The 19,051-nt window shown below is 31.9% G+C and overlaps 1 protein-coding gene across 14 annotated transcripts in view; it reads left to right on the forward strand.

The window, feature by feature from the left end:
• Nucleotides 1–19,051, forward strand: part of LOC118441560 (uncharacterized) — a 67,816-nt gene that overhangs the window by 41,148 nt on the left and 7,617 nt on the right. The window contains exon 1 of one of the 14 annotated variants that reach the window (XM_035866188.2): nucleotides 4,433–4,878. The exons of the other annotated variants lie outside the window; for them this stretch is intronic. The gene's annotated coding sequence lies outside the window, so the exon portion shown is untranslated. Of the gene's footprint in view, nucleotides 1–4,432; nucleotides 4,879–19,051 lie in introns of those variants that run through there. 14 annotated transcript variants of the gene reach the window in all.

The following is a 19,051-nucleotide window of genomic DNA, read 5'->3' on the forward strand; positions in this document are numbered from 1 at the left end:
TAAATTGAAATATTTTCATGAAAAAATGATTATACCATTACATCGATTCCATAAGTTTCACTTCTAACGTGCATGTCGACCACGCACCCAATTTTGTTGCTTCCACAAAAGTTATAAATTAAATCAAGACAAATTCAAAATATCATAAATTTCTCTTACTATGATTATTATGAATAAAAATCTTCCGAATTGTTTAAATAATACGAACCTATTTATAATAATGTTTGTTAAAGATATTCAATTGTTCTCGATTTTATATAATAAAAATATCAATGTGTATTAGATGTGTATAGTAACTTTAATAGATTTCTACAAAAAAATATTATAATATCATCATTATAAATTGTATAATGCCATACAAACAATTAGATTTATTACCTCCTCTTTCTTGTTTTATTTTTCGATATATTTTATAACTTATAAGATAAAGTACTATGAACTTGTTGAATTCTTTACTTGACATAATCACGAATATTATTACAGTATAAAATCAAAAATTATTGAATTTGTTTGACAAATTCTATGCTCTTTAAAAAAAAAATACCGTAAGCAGATATGTATCGATAAACTTTAAAAGACTTCAAAATAAATTTCAACCCTCACTACATCAGTCTCTTCGAATCAGTTTTTCTAAAGAAGTTTCTTTTTTATCAATAAATGAAAACAGGATATTCATGCTTCCAATGATAGGTGACTCATCTAATATGAAGAGTAAAGTCCTCGTTATGTCTGCTATTTCCAAAGCCCTTAATTCAAATTAATTTTATAAAAATTATCATATATATATATATATATATATATATATATATATATATATATATACATATATACTATATATATATACTATATATATATGTGCTATATATATTATATTTCCAATGTATATATCTCAAGTGAAAATATATATGTACATTGGATATAGAAACACGATAGATTATTATATACAGGTAAAGGGTATTGACCTATCAAAATAATGATTATTGTAAATCCATGTCACGTTCTCTTTGTTGATAATGTCTATTAAATACATGAAATAATTGAATATTCTAATTCAACATTTGATATAAATTTAACAAAAATAAATCATTAGAGTTCCATTTATTACAAATTATTTATTAAACTTTTCGAAATGAATATACACTGTAAGTAATGATAAATTAACAAAGCGAATGAAAGAAAATAAAGGGATATGAAATGTTTATCTTTATTCCACTTATCGTTCGTAAGATCGAACTTGCTATTAATATCATTCTCTGTTAACTATCATTCTCTGTTTCACTTCCCTTTCGTGATTATTAGAACGATAAAAAGATGAGGGTTCACGGCGCAGATCTTCGTCAGTTTTGCGTTGCGACGCGTGATTTCATTAGCAGAAGATAGTGTCTAAGAGAGAGAAATAAAAAAATATAGACAAAAAACGGTGAGAGAGAAAGAAAGAGAGAATGTAGCCGCTGGCACATCGCAGAAAGCTTGTATTCTCCGCATTATGCAGATTCCGTCTTTCTTTCAACCAACGATATTTACGTCAACAAGAAAAAGCTAAGAATCTAAATTAACCACAGAAATTCTCGACGATGGTACCTTTCTTTCTGCTTTTGAAACTTCTTTTAATCTTACCATCTTGCCCGTCGGCGAGACAATAATCGAGCGGAATAATCGAGAGACATCGAAAGCTTCTTCAGTGGAAATTTAAAAAACGATGACGTATCTGGTCGACGGGTTTAGTGAAAAACAAAATTGAATTTTTCAATGTGACAATGGATAGGAATTTACGAATTAAAATATACGATTTTAAGATTGCTGATTCAGACTATGATCAAAATGTAGAACAATGCATTATGATTTCCAGCGAATCACGAACTGAAAAGCAAAGTCGAATAGACGGATTATTAAAATATCGAAAAGCCAAGGCTAATCTACAAGGATGATGGGGAGGCCGAACTCTAATAAATTTTCAATGCTTGCCAACCTACGGATCTTCGACGAATAAAGTCGGTTAAAGCGAAGAACCGAAGAAGACTCTGCCCTTCTTCTGATTACCATCATATTAGATTTTCGATGAGACTTTTTTCCCCTTCTTAGCCCTATCGACAAATTTCTTTTTCTCGGTCTTCCTTGCAATGTAAACACCCCAAGATATTCTATATTTTGTGTCTTTGTATATACACGGAGCTCGATTTTTATCTACAATTGCCTTATTTAATTGAAACTTTTAACGTTTAACAAACAGACTTCTAATATTCATCGAAACCGTTCTTATCTCTTTTTAGTCCTCTATTTTTTTATTTTTTTTAATATTTTCTATTAAAAAATTTGAAAATTGAAGACGATTTTTCGAAAAATGTAATTTTCCTTATCGGGAAGGGCATACTCCTCTACTTTTCCCTCTAAGGAAAATTCGGAAAGGTACTCGTCTCGATATACAAGTGGATTCAGAAATAGGAAAAATTCTTTTGTACTCGATTGCTTTCTCTCTCTCTCTCTCTCTCTCTCTCTCTCTCTCTCTCTCTAGTGAGCCTTTTCTCTTCTATAGCGGATAGGATCTTAGGTTGTACTGAAGTTTGAAGAGTAGGTATGTGAGCAGATGCATGGCTAGGTACAAAGTGACGTTGTATATTTGCCGAAGGTCTACACACGCACACAAACATTAGGTATCCAAAAGATCTTCTTGAACGTGATTCTGAAAGGCGTCAAAGTTGATAAAAGGAGAGCTTGTCGATCGAAGTTTTCTTTCTTACTTTTTTTGTCTTACGATCTTTTCTAAAAATAATTTTAAGATACCTTGCCTTTCTTTAACAGTTCAAATTCTAGTAGTGATATTCTTATACCTTGCAACTTATAATTTACTTTAATTATAATTATTATAACATATTTTCAAAATTAAAATTTCAATATATTAATATTAACTTTCAATCATAATAATTACAGTAATGAAAGACGAAGAACCCTTTTTTAAGTTACGATCATTTTAGTATATCCCTGATCATTATATTATTACTCGGAAGAAGTTTACATTTCCATAAGATATCACGTTACAAGAAACGTTCGGATATTCTTCCTCTTCCTCCTGAAGCAAAACAGAGCGTTATCCAGTGCACTGATAATAGGAAGTTCGGGCGGTTTGTCGAATATGCGCGGCTGTTTTCGCGAATCCGAAACTTCGGCTATCGGTTGCACGTGGCTGAACTTTGAAACTGCAGCCTCACGCTACCGGAGCAGTTTGGTTCAATTTCGTACCCGAAACTGAAATCGATGCTATCGATCGGACCCGCATGAGTGGAATTCGCACGTGCTGCACCGTTTCGACTCGATGACCATATAACGATTATTCTTCGTATGGATTTTGATTAAAAATAAGTCATTCTAAAAATATTTTCAAAATATTATATGATGTATAACGACATAAGATTCTTCCGTGAAAAAAAAATATTATTATTATATATTATTATATATACATACAAATATAATAAAAGAAACAATATATATATTTTTTAATCGAGGCAAGAATTATTTCTATGTGAAAGAGAGTTTGAAAACTTTCATTCTATGAGAATACGACTCAAGTAACAAAGAGAAATATCACGATGAGAATTCGCTCTCTACGGTGCGCCAGGCAACGTAAACGCAGCGATACAATTCTCCATTCTAACTGAAGTACGTGGTAAGCCGCAGTGCACCGCAGTAACAATAATTTAGCGCGATTAGTCGCCAACGTCGGTCTCTTTGAATGCACCAACTATCGGCCTTGCCCTTTCTCTCTCTCTCTCTCTCTCTCTTTCTATACATACATGTATATATATATATATATATATATATATATATCCGTTCCTGTCCGTCTGTCTGTCTGTCTGTCTCACTCTCTCTCTCTCTCTCTGATTCACTTTCCTAGCAATACCAAAACGCCACATCAAATCCTGAAGTTGATTTCACGATGGAATTGCTGCCTATCGCTTGCAAACGGACGTCAGCTTTATCGATTCACATGTACAAGCTCGTTCGTTCCTGCAAGACAAAGCATTCTCATTGTGCTCTACTAAGCATCGTACCGATACCGACAGTTTTCTTGTTTATTAGACACATCCACAGAGAATAGTTCTCTGTGGATTTGTTCTCGACTTAATGAATAGTTCAGAATTCATATTCTCATATGTGAAAATCGAAACAAAATTTGCGTATTAATTATCTTTTTGTTCTATTAAAATAATAAAAAAAAAAAAAAAACGTTTATTGCAGAATAAGGAAAAAATAAAACAGACTATTTAATAAAAAAATAAATGACATAGTATTATCATTATAACGGTGCTAATGCATTAGCAGAAATAAAGAGAGAAAGAGAGTACATGGCTGATAAAATCAAACGACGTGTGTATGCCATTTGGTAAATTTCATGGTTCTGGGAAGTATCGTTAAGTAAAAAAAAGAGACCGGGAGGTTCCAGAATGAAAAGAAAATTAGAAAAAAAGAAAGAGAAAAGGAGAGAGAGAGAGAGAGATACATAGACGATGCGGGTGAAAATTGAATCCCAGGCAAAGATTAGACGGTCTCTAGCTAGTGAGATTGCTTCAAAGCGAACGAAAAAAAAAGGATGGAAATAGAAGTGAAGTATGGCGAACAGGCAACACCCGGCCAGACTAAGAGGAGGTGGAGATGGAATAGTAGAGGTGGAGATGGAGTAGTGGAGGTGGAGGTAGAGGAGTATGCGTATTCGTTACTAGGAAGCAACGGCAGAGGCATTTTGACGTTTATACCATGATGGCTCGTGCTTTGATGCTTTAACCAAGGATATACTGGGCATTAAATTTTCTATCTACCTATCTCTTTCCATGGGGTATCACAGAGGATATTGAGCAGGATACGTAACTACGAGTTACATCAAGGGTATGTACCTTTCGCAAAGGGCCAACCCCTCTGTTTCTCTCTGATTAAAGTATGAAAATCCACAAAGCATAGGAACGCTAAGCGAAACGAGGAAGATGAGCTCTAGAAGGGGTAAGTTGAGAGAAGCTAGCTAGCATGCAGTGTATGAACATTAACGACCTCGAAATAGGAAAAATTTAACGATTTTGTTCGAAAGCACCATCCTAACGATTCTACCGATTCTCTTTCTTTCCCACTATTCATTCCTCTTATCTTTTTCTTCATTTATTTTCACCGAACAAGCGCATAATCATTTTTGAAAAATGCAGACTTTATATACGTATCTAAATCTACATATATACGTTTATGTATAAATACATATCCTCATCGTGAAACTTTTTATTGAAACTTAAATAACAAACCGTTAGAATGAATAATAAATCGAAAACTCCGGTTTCCTCTTTAATTTTCCTCCATCCCGTATTTTTGTTGTTTCAAAACGGTATAGCAGTTTTCAGATTATTATAAGCATTATTTGCGGTAATTGCATTCTTTATTCATACGAATGCTTTGTTAGCTTCGAGCCGTATAACTTCACGAAGTCAGAACCCTTTCTTTGTAGATATCCATGTACATGGCTCTCGACTCGCGTTAATAAGAAATGGTAAGGGAAAGAGAAAGAATGAGAGAGAGAGAGAGAGAGAGAGAGAGAGAGAGAGAGAAAGAGGCGAACATGGTTGCGAAGTACAACACAAATGGTGCTTCGGGGAATTGACGAGAATGTTTCCCTTAGATTCGAGATTAGAACCGTTTCGTGGGCAACTAACACCTCGAAAGGCTATAATCAATTTTATAAAGAAATCCCAGTTCGCAAATATTTTAAAAGTGGTAGAGAGAAAAATTAGTAGAATTAAAATATTTATTTACAATAAATAATAGATAATGATTTCGATCGATGTTAGAAACCAATAATAAAAAGTTCATTAAAAAAAAAAAAGATATAGTTGATTATAGTCGTACGTTAATTCGGTGCATTATTAAGCATATTTACAAAATACACACCCTCGTGCACTAATTTGAAATTCACAGATATATAAATTTTTTGTTCTTTTTCAAGCTCACTCTCTCTTTCTCCCTCTCTCTCTTCGGCCGGTTGGCATAAACCCAACTAATCCCACAGACATAAACCGATCCGCTAAGTAGATCCTTTTGCCGAGGATTCTCGTGATGACCCAGCTTACACGTTTCTGTCTCTCCTGGATTTCGTCCAAAAAACAAGTAAACGGTTTCCCGCTAACTGTTAATTTCTTTAAACATTATCTTTGTTGTTATTATTATATTATTCATCTTCCCGTATATTGGTATTTGGAATAAAGTCATAAAAAAAATTTTCTTGTTTAATTTCAATAATATAAATTCGAAAATACCGAAAAATTTTTATTCGACGATTTTGTTCTTAGAAAAATTTTTTTAGCAAAGAAAGAAAAAATAAAGTCGTGAAAAAAAAAAAGAAATGCATGATCGCGAAGAACGTTGAGACGAAGAGATACCTGTGCAGAGAAAGAACACGGAGAAAAGCGAAAATGAAAATGCAGCGTAGGAAGGTTTTCACGCAGGAAGGAAAAAGGGCATAATGTATGGCGCCAGGAAGAGAGAAGCGTTATATTCTCAGTTTTAGAATCGGATAAAGGAACGTACTCCATGTCCGAATAATAAAAACTGCGGTTTTCTCATAACTACCTACGCACACTGATTTTTAGTTTTCTTGTTAGTAAAAAATATTTTATAATTTCTTTTTTGCTTTAAAGAATAAGAAAAATAGAGGAAATAAAAGATTTTCAAATCGATAATTGAAAATACCGCCAACATGGATAAGAAAATATGGAAATCATTCGAAGTTATATCGCTAGAGTACCCATACTGAGAGCTATCTATGTTGGATGGCAACGTATATATAAGCGTAAAAATATTTTACGCTACCTCGGCGTTTACCTTTAAATTAGCTCGGGGGAAAGGTCGGTGTATGAGAATCGTGCTCGCTCCGTCGTTCCAAGATTAAACTTGCAGCAATATAAATGATTATTATCGTCAAGCGTGTATCGGGGCACTTTCTATAACAAATCCCAAGAGTAATTTTCGCTCTCTTGAATCGATATTAAGGCCAAGATGGCCCTTTGTTTCTGATCGTTTCGTATTCAAAAAAAAAACGACTATCCAGAAAAAGGACTATTAAATTAATGAAGTCAACTTTTAACTCCATTATGTGGTCTACTTATGAAATATAAATTGTGGAATATCATTGAACAGTGAAATTAAGATCGAAATAAAAAAATGTCAAATATACAACGTTTTAGTAATTTTAATTATAAAAATATTTCACGGATTCCACAGATAGGAATTCTCAATTTGGAGATCTATCGAAAAGCTCCAGAAAGGGCACTGAATTTCGGGTTATCCATGAATGACAAGGAAAGAACGAGTTTCAACGGTAAGACAGGAGCCAACGGTAGGAAATCGAAGCATGTGGTCGACTGAATGGGAATCTGCCAATGTCACAGAAATTTTCCGATCACGAACGTATCTAGATACATCCTGGACAGGAAATCGTCTCTTCGAATCGGGTCGTGACCGATTCAGGAACTCGTGGTACATTCGGCCATCTTCCTCGCGTTCCTCTGAAAAATTGGCAAGAGAAGTCGTTTTCAACGAGAAAAAATAAATGAGAGATAGTTCGACCTCATTACAATACCCCATAAAATCTCGAAGAATTTATTGCAACATGATAATTTAACTCGATCTGGATTTATTTAAATTTATCGAAAAATGTCAAACGGATGTTTCGACGGGGGGAAAGAAACGAAGTTTGCTTTTTCGTTCACTCCATAAAATATGTACCTATGTTGGCGGCTATGTAACAACACGTCCACAAAATGAATCCAACGAGAGAACGGTGAGAGAGCAATTATAAATCACCTGTGTTTCGATCGAAGTGGAATTACTGGGCGTGCGGTAGCCCGTCAAACTTTCTCGATTGCTAAACGAAATGCGAGCTTTAAAGCTCGTTTCACATGGGCACTCGCGGTTATGCTCGCCAAAGTGTGCTTTCATCGAAATAATTCTCGATCCATTTTTACGTATAAAAGGCTAATTGATATTTCACCGATCTACGCCGACGAGTGGAGTGTCGTTATTAACGTTGATGCGTATAACAAGAGTACTCACTTTGCTGATGTCCACTAAAATGCTCTCCCTCTTTCCCTTTCTCTCTCTCTCTCTCTCTATATATCTCGCTTGGTCTCACTCTCATCGCTTCGAAATGTAAAGTATCGAATCGATCATCGCTCTCATATAAATGAAACTATCATATCCGCATATATGTTTAATATTCACATAAATATAAGAATGGTATTTTAAAAATATTAATTTATATTCTCCATTACTGTTTATCGATCAGTCACAGAGTCTTTTGCGTACATGAACGTTTAGGATAAAAAGCATAATTTTGTATTCATACAAAGCTTTTTATTTTTGTTTTATAATCAATTACATATTACGCAGTTAGCAAATCAAAGAAAAAATTACATTTATTTGTCATATTAATTAGAAAATAGCTTCAAAGTATGTGTCTATATTTATGTCTGATGATTCTACATAATGTAATTTCTCAAGTATTAAATAAGTTTTTATGTCTTTATAGCTTTTTTCGTTCGTTACTGTATTTAAGTTTTATTTTGTATTGGATATTTAAGAAACAATATAAATTTAATAGACATTGTAGGATTCGTTGGATAATAAAGTCTGGACCGAGACTCAAATCCGGATCTGCCATTTTCCAGGCGGGTGCTCTAACCATCAAGCTACCCAGGCCCTTCTGTCAACCTCTCCATGAATCCCTACTTATATGAAATGGAGACTTGCCCCCACAATATTGATACGAAAAAGTTCATTTTTTACCGAAATATCACTAAAATCTTCGGCTCGGTCTATTGTACAGGTAGTCATAATTGAACCCACTAAAGATAATGAACATATCAATAACGAATAACGATTTAGGTTATTTTGTTCATTTTGAGTAAATTTGGGAAAATAATTTTGACAATAAGTTCAGTATGTCAAAAACTAATATACATAATATGGTGGTACTTTTTTCAAAAGTCACTTTAAAATTTATAAAAATTTTATATACAAAATTTAAAAAATTGTTATTATTTCATTAGAATTATTTATTGATTTTAAAAGATACATCAATATTAAAATCAAATAAAAGGTACAAATGCCTATAGCACTTGTTTAATAATTTTTGAATTAAACTTTACGCTTGAATTTTAACAATAATTTAATATATTCAATAAAAATAATACGTAATATTAATATTGTTATTAATGTTTCACGATTTAAGATTTTTTAACTCTTACACTTGGAATTTTTGATATTTTGTCCATTGCACGAAATACTGTGAGCCAAGCAGAAGGTAAAGATCTACGTAGATAATCTTATCTCAAAAGAAGATGGACGTCGGTAAACGGGATTGGTCAGCCGAAAACCATTCGAACTTTAAATCGGCCGTAGCCAAGAGAAGGTACCATCTCTCTTTCTTTCCTTCATGCCTTCGCGATCCTAGCCTAAGTTACTGCACGTACAACGAGGGCAGTAAATTTTCGAGAAGCTATCACGTCGAAGCAGGTCGAAACTATTCCACGTAAGGACTCGAAGGAGTCCTTGAGTTAGGTAAAGCGATGTCAGAAGGAATGACCGGTTGGAAGATCAGCGATTTCCGGAGAACGAGGCTGAAAGGAGATTACGTATGTGCCAATACTCTTGGAATCTGAAAATCGGAGACTTCTCGTTTTCCAACAGTACACGTACATAGGGACCTTGCACACATATACCTGCACGTATATACATAAACTTAACAGGAACGTCGTTTCTTTTTCACTACGCAAAAAGGTTGCCCTCGTTGCCCCCAAAAAGAAAGTACTTTCGTTGATCGAGCGCTAGTGCTTTTCTACCAAAATACTTCTCATTTGTTTTCTCGCCATACAATTGGCCTTCGGGAGAGAGAAGTTACAGCTTTTTCTTTACCTCTCTGTTTCTCTCATTCGCTCCCTTCTATTTTACGAGAAAATTACGACCAAGAGAAAATCGTCAAATTAAATGAATAAATAGAAACAAATGCGCACAAATTATTCCGATCGTAACGATATCACATTGTTCCTATTGAAAATCGCTAATATTACATTCAACCCGTGAGTGTTTCTCTAATTAACTAATTTCTATCGACATTTATAACCAGGCTGCAACGCGAAATATCTATCATGGATTTTCGGATTATACGATGCAAAATCTTGGCTTTGGTAAAAGAGTAAGAAACATTCATGAGGAATCGTGTGTACTGAAAACTGCAAGTTTCTACCGTTCTTCCCTCTTCTTTCCTTCTTCGCTCTATCTCACAACTCAGATTGAGTAGGAAGGAAACATTCAAATCACGTTCGCACTCGTCACAACGCCCTTTAAATCGAGGTATTTCAGACGAATGTCGCATACCCGAAGGAATTCACAAAATGTATTACTGTCTAGGCTAATTCAAGTGGTAGACATTCAAAAAGACAAGTCTCTCTCTCTCTCTCTCTCTCTCTCTCTCTCTTCCTTTCTCTCTCTCTCTCGCCGTTTCTCATATTCGTATGTCATCGGAACTCACCAGGAAGAACGTATTATTCTCGACTTGATCCATCTAATCTCTATATATTTCTCAAAGATCAGAGGAATGGTTAATTTCGTTGATAACTTTCCTTCACCAAGAATAAATTATATATTTGACGATAACGAATTGGGAATAAGTTTGATTGGATTGCATTTGAGGAAGATCGATTCCTTCAATTGATGAGAAACTCGGAATAAATCGACGAAGATTCACTCTCTATTTTCTCCCTTTTTCTATCCTTTTTCTTAATATATTCTTGATTATATTTCTATCTCTATTCGTCTGTCTCTTTCTTTTTCTCTTTCCCTCTTATTGTATTCTTCAGTCTTTTCATCTATCACTATCTATCACACTTTCTTTCTCGCCAGATTCCTCTCTGGCCTCTTACCCTCTATACCATCTCTTTTAAGCCTCCGTAGTAAAGACAAAAAGATGAAAAAGTAGGGTCGACGGTAATCCAAACTGGGACACTATGGATTCACTCGAAGCTTCGGTCTGAGGAGCCTCTCTCGAGCCACTTCCGTTCACGATCTCCGGAGGCGAAAACGTTTGAGAAAGGGGATAGGCTTTGCGGAAATTGGAAGTTTCTTCTTTCTCTTTGCCATGAGGAACAAGGTAAACCGTTTAAAAGGCGATGCGGAGACAAAAAGAGAGGGAGAGAGAGAGAGAAAAAAGCCAATAACCCGCGAGCGACTGGATTTTGCGGCAACAGGGGATTCCAAATGGAAAGAAGGAAACAGAAATAGAGAGAAAGAGAGATCTCCTCGAAGTTGATTCGTCTTACTATCAAGAGCGACGATTCGAGCGTGTTCTTGATGAAAAGCTTAAACGATTCTTCACAAGTAATCATTTTCATGAACCTTCCAGATTGTTCGAATTAATATAATTAATGTTTTCATTAAAATATTGTGCCTAAATAAATAAATTCATCATTTCATACTCTTTTGATAATATTACTTGCAAATTCGATCTTTTAGTATGAAATTTTTTAAAAGCTCCTACGATAGGCAACATTGATATACAGACGTGTAAATATGTGTTGCCTGCTATTAGGGACTTAAGATATTAATCCAAACGAAATTATTGAGTTATATATATAAATGATGTACTTCGTTATCTTGAGAAAGAATCATTTGTCCGCGATGATCCATTCTTACGATATTTCACGGAGTACAAAGTTTCGTCGAGAATAAAAGAAAGGACCTTGACAGTTCACATAAGCGATAGCTCGAAGACGTTAAGAAGATACGTAGTGGATAAGGAGGGTGGGTAATCTTTCATGGCACAGTCAGGATTCATGAGGGAGGAAGAGAGACGGATAAAGAAAGAAATAAAGAATAGGTGTATAGCGAATACCCAGCTTTTAAGATATATCCATATATCATGCAATGAGTATTATATAAAATGGCACATATGAGAAAAGAAAAAAAATGATATAAGACGAGAGCATTTTTTGCAATTTCCCTTTGTTTTGTGAAGATTTCAATATATATATCAGATATATATAAGATATATAAATATATATATATATATATATATATATATATATATATGTATGTATGTATGCCTTAGTATTAATCAGGACACAAATAAATAATTTTCTAATATCGTTTCTAACTAATCACTTGCCTATCATTTATATTCTTTTAAAATGTGGAAATTGTTCCGAGTTAATAATGTAAATACGCAAATTGTAAATTTACGAATCAGGATTTTATCAAATAACGACACGTCTTTATAATCATTTCTCGATTATTTTTCGAGTTTGACACGTTTCAATGATTTCGAATATAGGCATGGATTATTAATGGGAATCTCGACTACCTAAATCTACCTGAATTCTATCAGATTCTCGACTGACTAGAAAATCTCATTACTCTGACGCCGTTCAAAAACCGTTTATGATGAAGAAGCTTCAAGTCAAACAGAACAAAGAACACGGAGAAAATTTCTTATTGCTCTACAAGAAGATGGATGTATTTTTCTTTTATGACTATATTCGTATCTACATATTTCTCTCTTTTCCTATGTATATGAATATATAATATTACATGTATTAAAATATACAGTGTGTAAATATATATATATTATACATGGATGATTCTACAAAAATAAAAATTATTTGCTTCTTATTTTTTATACTTTAATTATCATTTAATTGAATTATATTTTCAATACAAAGGAAAATAAGTAAGTGAAAAATAGAGGAAAATATAAGCAAATAATGAAAAATGGACAAGAAATAACGTATTTATTTTCAAAAATTATCTTATAAAAAATTCTCAGTTCTTTGCTGTGTCACAAATCCAAAATTTAAATTAGAACAAATTATTATGAAATAGTTTTAGAATTATATACAATTTTACATATGAATTATATATAAATGATCATGAATACGTTTTAAAAATGAACTAATTTACATTAGTCACTAATATCAACAACAGTTTCATTTATTTTATTAAATTTTATGTTATTGATAGATAACATCATTAAACTTTGTACCAAGTTTTAATTCTCAATTCTCTGACATTAGAAACATTTACATTATAATGCCATGTACGCTCTCAACGAAATAGCCACTTGAACCAAATGAATGACTTTAAAGTGCAGTTAGTGTGCGTCATAAGTTCGTCGAATGGTCGCCATTTTTGTTCATTTTATTTCGATAAAATATATATGATCTGTTGAGCATGTTTTAAGTCAATTAATTTTTCACTGGTAAGTGTTATCTTAAAACTTTATTGTTCTTGATAACTTTATAATTTTAATTTTCAAGTTTTTTTCAACTATTTAAATCTCTATATAATTTAAACGAGATTTTAATTAAGAAATTGATAAATATATATTAAAACAAATATATTTTTGTATTTAAAGAACATTTCGCATTGATTCTTGACAGTTATTATTCTATTTTACTGTTATTCAATTTATAATTAGCTTTTTTTGTCAAAACTATTAGAAAATGACGTTAATGAAAAAACTAAGCAGAGAATTGATTATTTTTCGAAAGCTTCAATTTGTTTATCTTTTTTTTGTTTTCAGATTTTAAATTAAAAATTAATTTATTATGACTGATATTAGTATTTAATTTTTTATGTCAAATTTATCTAAAATGATATTTAGGAATATCCCGAATCACTGATTTTGCAATTTAGCTGAATATCAAATCCTTTATTTTAAATTCGGCTGAATACTGAAGCTTCAGCTGAATTATCCATTTATATTATATCACATAAACGGTATACTCAACAGCCTTATTTTGGTCTTCTGTTTGAGTCCATTATTTACATCACAATATTGTACATTTATTAAAAAAGTCTGTGCTATAAATATACCTGATAAAGGAATAAAAAATATATATTTTGAAAACACAATATTTATTTAATATTCATTTATTTTTTTTTATTTCTATATTAAAATTTACAAAATACAGATATTAATTAAATATGCAAAATCAACTTTTAGAAAATTGTAACGTAAAATTAGTTTTCTTAATTTATTGAAACCAATCCATTTCTTTTAGTTTCATACATATATATTTCCAACTTTAGAAATAACTTTCGCTATATACATTTATACGTGGTTCTGAAATGAATTATCTTATGAATTATCTCTCAGAATTATCTTCTGAAATGTAGCTATCACACAAAATAGGCGACGTGGATTTCCACTTTTTCCATCACACTAATGAATTGTCAGTTCTCTTTAACAAAGGTTTATTGAAGTTTATATTCGATAGAGTGGTTCGAGATATTTGACGTTTGGTCGTAATAATGTTCCGCCAAACATTTTTATAAATTCTCTTTTAATGATACAAAAGCATTCTGTTTTAAGAGAAATTGATGTAGAATGAGCATATATTTTTTTTATTTTACGATAAATTTGACATTTCAATGATATTTTTCTTATGAACTTGTTTTATTTTTTAATAATTTGTAAAATTATTCGTTATTCGATCAAATTATCGATCAAATATCGAATCTAACCAAATATAAAAAAATTTGTGTCGATTCCCAATTTCGTAGTTATTTTGTTAAGTTATAATAGTTAATTAATAATAAGTAATTAATAAGTAATAATAATTAAATTACTTTTAACACAACAGAAATAAAAATTATTTTCATGTTGATTGTACAGATTTTCTAATTATTCTCCTATGAAAGGGAGAAACTTGTGATTGCAAGTATAGAAAATTTTTTTTAGTGAAAGGAAGTATTTATTTAAACTACAAAATTTTAAATACTTATTCTTTAATTTTCTATTTATATTTCAGTTCCCTAGAAATCTTCTCAATTCACTGTCTTTTGAAAAAACGCTTATAAAATTATAAATACATATTTTATTGATTAAGCACTTTTTTAACATTAATGATATATTTTATTTCACATTATAACCCAGTTAAAATCCATTAAATATATCGAAAGAGAATATATTGAAAAGATATGTAAATATATTGAAAGAGATGTAGACAAAAATACTATTAAATAATTCCTATTTTTGTAGTATCATTTATATTATTACGTATTTTATTTTTATGTATGCATAATATTATATATACAAAAAAGTTGCATATATACATATAAACGTGTGTTTTTCTTTTATATACGTATAATATTAAATATTCAAATGGACGCTCAGGATATATATACGTATATATAAATACGTATATGTCTATAGAATATTACAAATGAACAGATATACATATACATATATATTTTCGTATATAGGTACAAGACCAGTTTCCTCTCGCCACAGCGTTAAAATCGTTTCACGTAGAAGCAAAACGTTTCCGCGCTTTATTACCACGAGCTATTGCGTGAGAGAGTCTGAGCTTGCACGTATGCGCAAGAAAGTCTACGCGGCCGGTCGTTGCTCTCGAGAAACGTACTACCATGCACGCGTTTAGATCAAAATGATGTCTGCCTCGTAAAGTGCACTTATCACGTGGGGAGAGAGAGAGAAAGAGAGAGAGAAAGAGAGAAAGTAAAAGGAAGATGAATTCTTAACCACTTCTTTCTCTCGATGCATTTTAATTCTCGCCTCGTAACGTCCCACTATGCTGATATATTTCTATTCCCACGAGTAATAACTAATTTTTGTCGAGTTTTTTTCTTTTTCTCTCCGGTAAATATTCCTCGTTAAAAAGCTCACGATACTTACTGCTTTTCGTTAAAGATCCGTCGTGAATTAATTTATTTTAAAACATTAATAAAAATCATTTTGAATAAGAAATTTTCTCAGAGTAGTTACGTAGTTAAAAAATATTATGAAATTTATTGTGTGATGGATAAAAATGAGTACATATAAAAATAAAATTAAACGCGAATTAAGCGGTGAAATTTATTACAAAAAAAAAAAGGGAAGAATAAACACAAGAAAATTAATTGAGACAAAAGGATCAATACGTTGAGTATATAATGAACAAAAAAGAAAAAGAGAGAGAATTAGAAAGAGAGGAGAAAATAAAAATAACGAATCATGGTACAGTGACTTTGAAAATGTATTCTGTAACGATCATGTAATAAAAAAGTTTAATGAACCATCGAGACTATATAACCGGAATCAAATAAAATATATCTACTTTCTGTATCTTTAGGAATTCGTAGATTTCACGTAAAAGGTAAAAGTTCATGTTATTTTATGTCATTCGTCATAAAACGATGGGGAAAGAATAGAACTTGATAGTGAGTACGTCATTCGAATGATATCATCATAGTAAGAAAAAGTTTTATGATTCTTTGAAAAAGTTTTCACTACTCGAAATTTATTAATACTCCGTTGTCAAATTAGGAAAAGGTTCGTAAATACCCTCCTTTAAATCGATAAAAAAATTTGCATACTCTCTCTCTCTCTCTCTCTCTCTTCCGTTTTCTCTTTTCTTCTTTTTTGCGACTTAAAGTGAATTAAATCGAGCGAGACCGCTATAAACCGATACCACTACCCATAAAACATTCTGCAAACTGAATTCAAAATGGCGAAGTTTTCAACGAAAGGTGACCGCGAGTTGAAACTCTATACGAAGAAAGAAGTAGCCTTTAAAATGGTTTTCCTCTCTTGCAACTTTCTACGATCTCTCGTTGCGAGGATATTCACTTGGAGGAATCTCGATTCCGAGAATTTATATGGGCGACGAATATCCACGAATGAATGGTGAGAACGCCTTTCGATGAGAAATGTGAGGATATCAAACCTGTCCACCGTGTTTTTCTTTCATCATATACGTAAATTAATGCTATTATTTCGACGAATTTTATTAATGAAACAAACAAATTTTCATTATTCCCTCACGCATACAATAGATCGATTGCTTGTTAAATAAAATACATATATATGTAGTTTACCGACGAAACCTGTATTAATGTATTAACATGCGACAGATGTATTTTATGAAATAAATAAATAAAGATAAAATAAATATATTTACTCTGAGAAAAAAGAAGGATAAAAATGAAATTGTAAGGATTAAATCCAAAAGTTGTCTTTATTTCGTTTGTGTCTCCTCGAAACTGATCCTCGGCGTGTTATTGTCCAGAACACTTCGTAGAAACAAAACAATACAGATTAATATCAAGTTTTATCGATTTTCCATAACCTCCTCATACGCTTACTTCGGTGAAGTCAAATACTTTATCTCTTTTTATTGACTAACAACTTAGACTGCTTAAAATTGAAATTTTTATATTGCTTAAAATTGAAAAGTGTAACAAGATAGATTAAAAATCAAATAATTCTGAATAAATTAATGAATTTTAAATAAAATAAACGAAAGGTAGAGTACTTAATAACAATGAGAAACAAATGACTTTTTCATTACTCTTTAATAATGAAAAAAGTTAAATCTCTTCATAACGAATTAACAAGTTAACTAAATGCTAATTTAACAGATCGTAATAATTTCTATAAAATCCGTAAAAATAAGTCGATTTTAAAGAGAGAATATTCAATTCGAATGTTTGATATTTTAAATGGAAAAGAAAAAAGAAATTGTTTTGCAGGAAAAAACAACTTTCTTAGATCAGACGGGTGACAACAAACGAATGAAGTCATAGTGTTAGTAGGGCAAAAGGGATCTACTTTATGTACGCTAATCGGATTTCCAAGAAAAGCTATCTCTTTCCTCGACTATACCCAATATACAGTTTTGTAGCTATATAGAAGTCCAGATTTTCGATAATCTATGCAGTCTGGAGCGTTCGTATGAAATGTCTTTCTCAATCGGGTTCTCAAAAAAAGTAACTGCATAGCGTATTTTGTAAATGAATCCTGGTCTTCTGGAAGCAGCCTACTTTTTTTAGCAGCTTGCGAACTTTTCCATGCTTATTCACAATAATATATATCATAAATATATGTATATCGTCACTAAAGATGAGCTTAACGCCTTTCTTATGCGTTTCGCAGAAAGTATTTAAGTATTACGTACGATACCTTACGAGCTGAGCCCATAAAAATGCTTCTCCTAGGAAAAATGTGAAGCTGATACAAGGAGTATGAAACATTCTGCCATGAGGGAAAACTGACTATATTTGCACATGTGTTGAGCTTTAAATCGTCTCCCAGAGCTTTTCTCAGAGCTTTCTTGAGTTGCCTGCATGCGATGCATAACTCGGACTACAGTGATTCAGAAGCAGAATCGAAAAGTATAGATGGTCAAACGAAACTATCAAATCGTATATTTTCCTCGTCCTTTCCTTCAACTTATTCGCGTTCATCTATAAAAGGAAATATTTTCAATACTTTGACACGAATTTTATGTTTTATTTTACGAGTCACGGAATTATATCATCACTTTATTTCAAAAATTATTAATAACAATTATTAATTGTTAAATAATTCATCTTTTACTTTACATTGTTATTTAATTATTTGCATTGTTTAAAATATTCTTTTCGTTTCTTCTATTCGTTTTGACATACGACTTATAACATAAATATAATTAGATAATATTTATATTTTATTTAATTTTACTTAATTGACGTGTAAATTCCGTAGCAGTCAGTGTTTTCTTTCTTCAAAACAAAATTTCTTCTATTATAAGAGACGATCATACGTTGAAATTGTTTTAATAAGTTATTAAAAGGTTTTATTAAATATATAAACTTTGTAAAAACGATCAAATAAAAGACTACAAAGAGATTATAAATTTGATATTAACTAAAATGATTGTAATATAGTAAATAAAACACATTTTTATGAAAAATATTTCTCGTTACTGAAAAGGTATCTCTAATCGTTTATTATATCTGAATTCATACGTACGGAAGTGGCAAGAATAAAGTTAAATTAATGTGCCTCTGGAGTGAACTCGTCGCTTGGTTGCTGACTGAGAAAAATATAGATAGAGATAGGTAGAGAGAGAAAGAGAGAGAGAGAGAGAGAGAGAGAGAGAGAGAGAGAGAGAAAGGACGGAAAGGGAGGGTTACGCTATACGTTTCCGTTGCATCAAAACCGGACGTTACGCAGACGGGGAACAGTTAATGTCTACAACGACAGCAA

Source organism: Vespa mandarinia, chromosome 2 (genome assembly GCF_050613455.1).
Source record: "Vespa mandarinia isolate Hongniang chromosome 2, ASM5061345v1, whole genome shotgun sequence".
In the NCBI taxonomy this organism is placed as follows: Eukaryota; Metazoa; Arthropoda; class Insecta; order Hymenoptera; family Vespidae; genus Vespa; species Vespa mandarinia.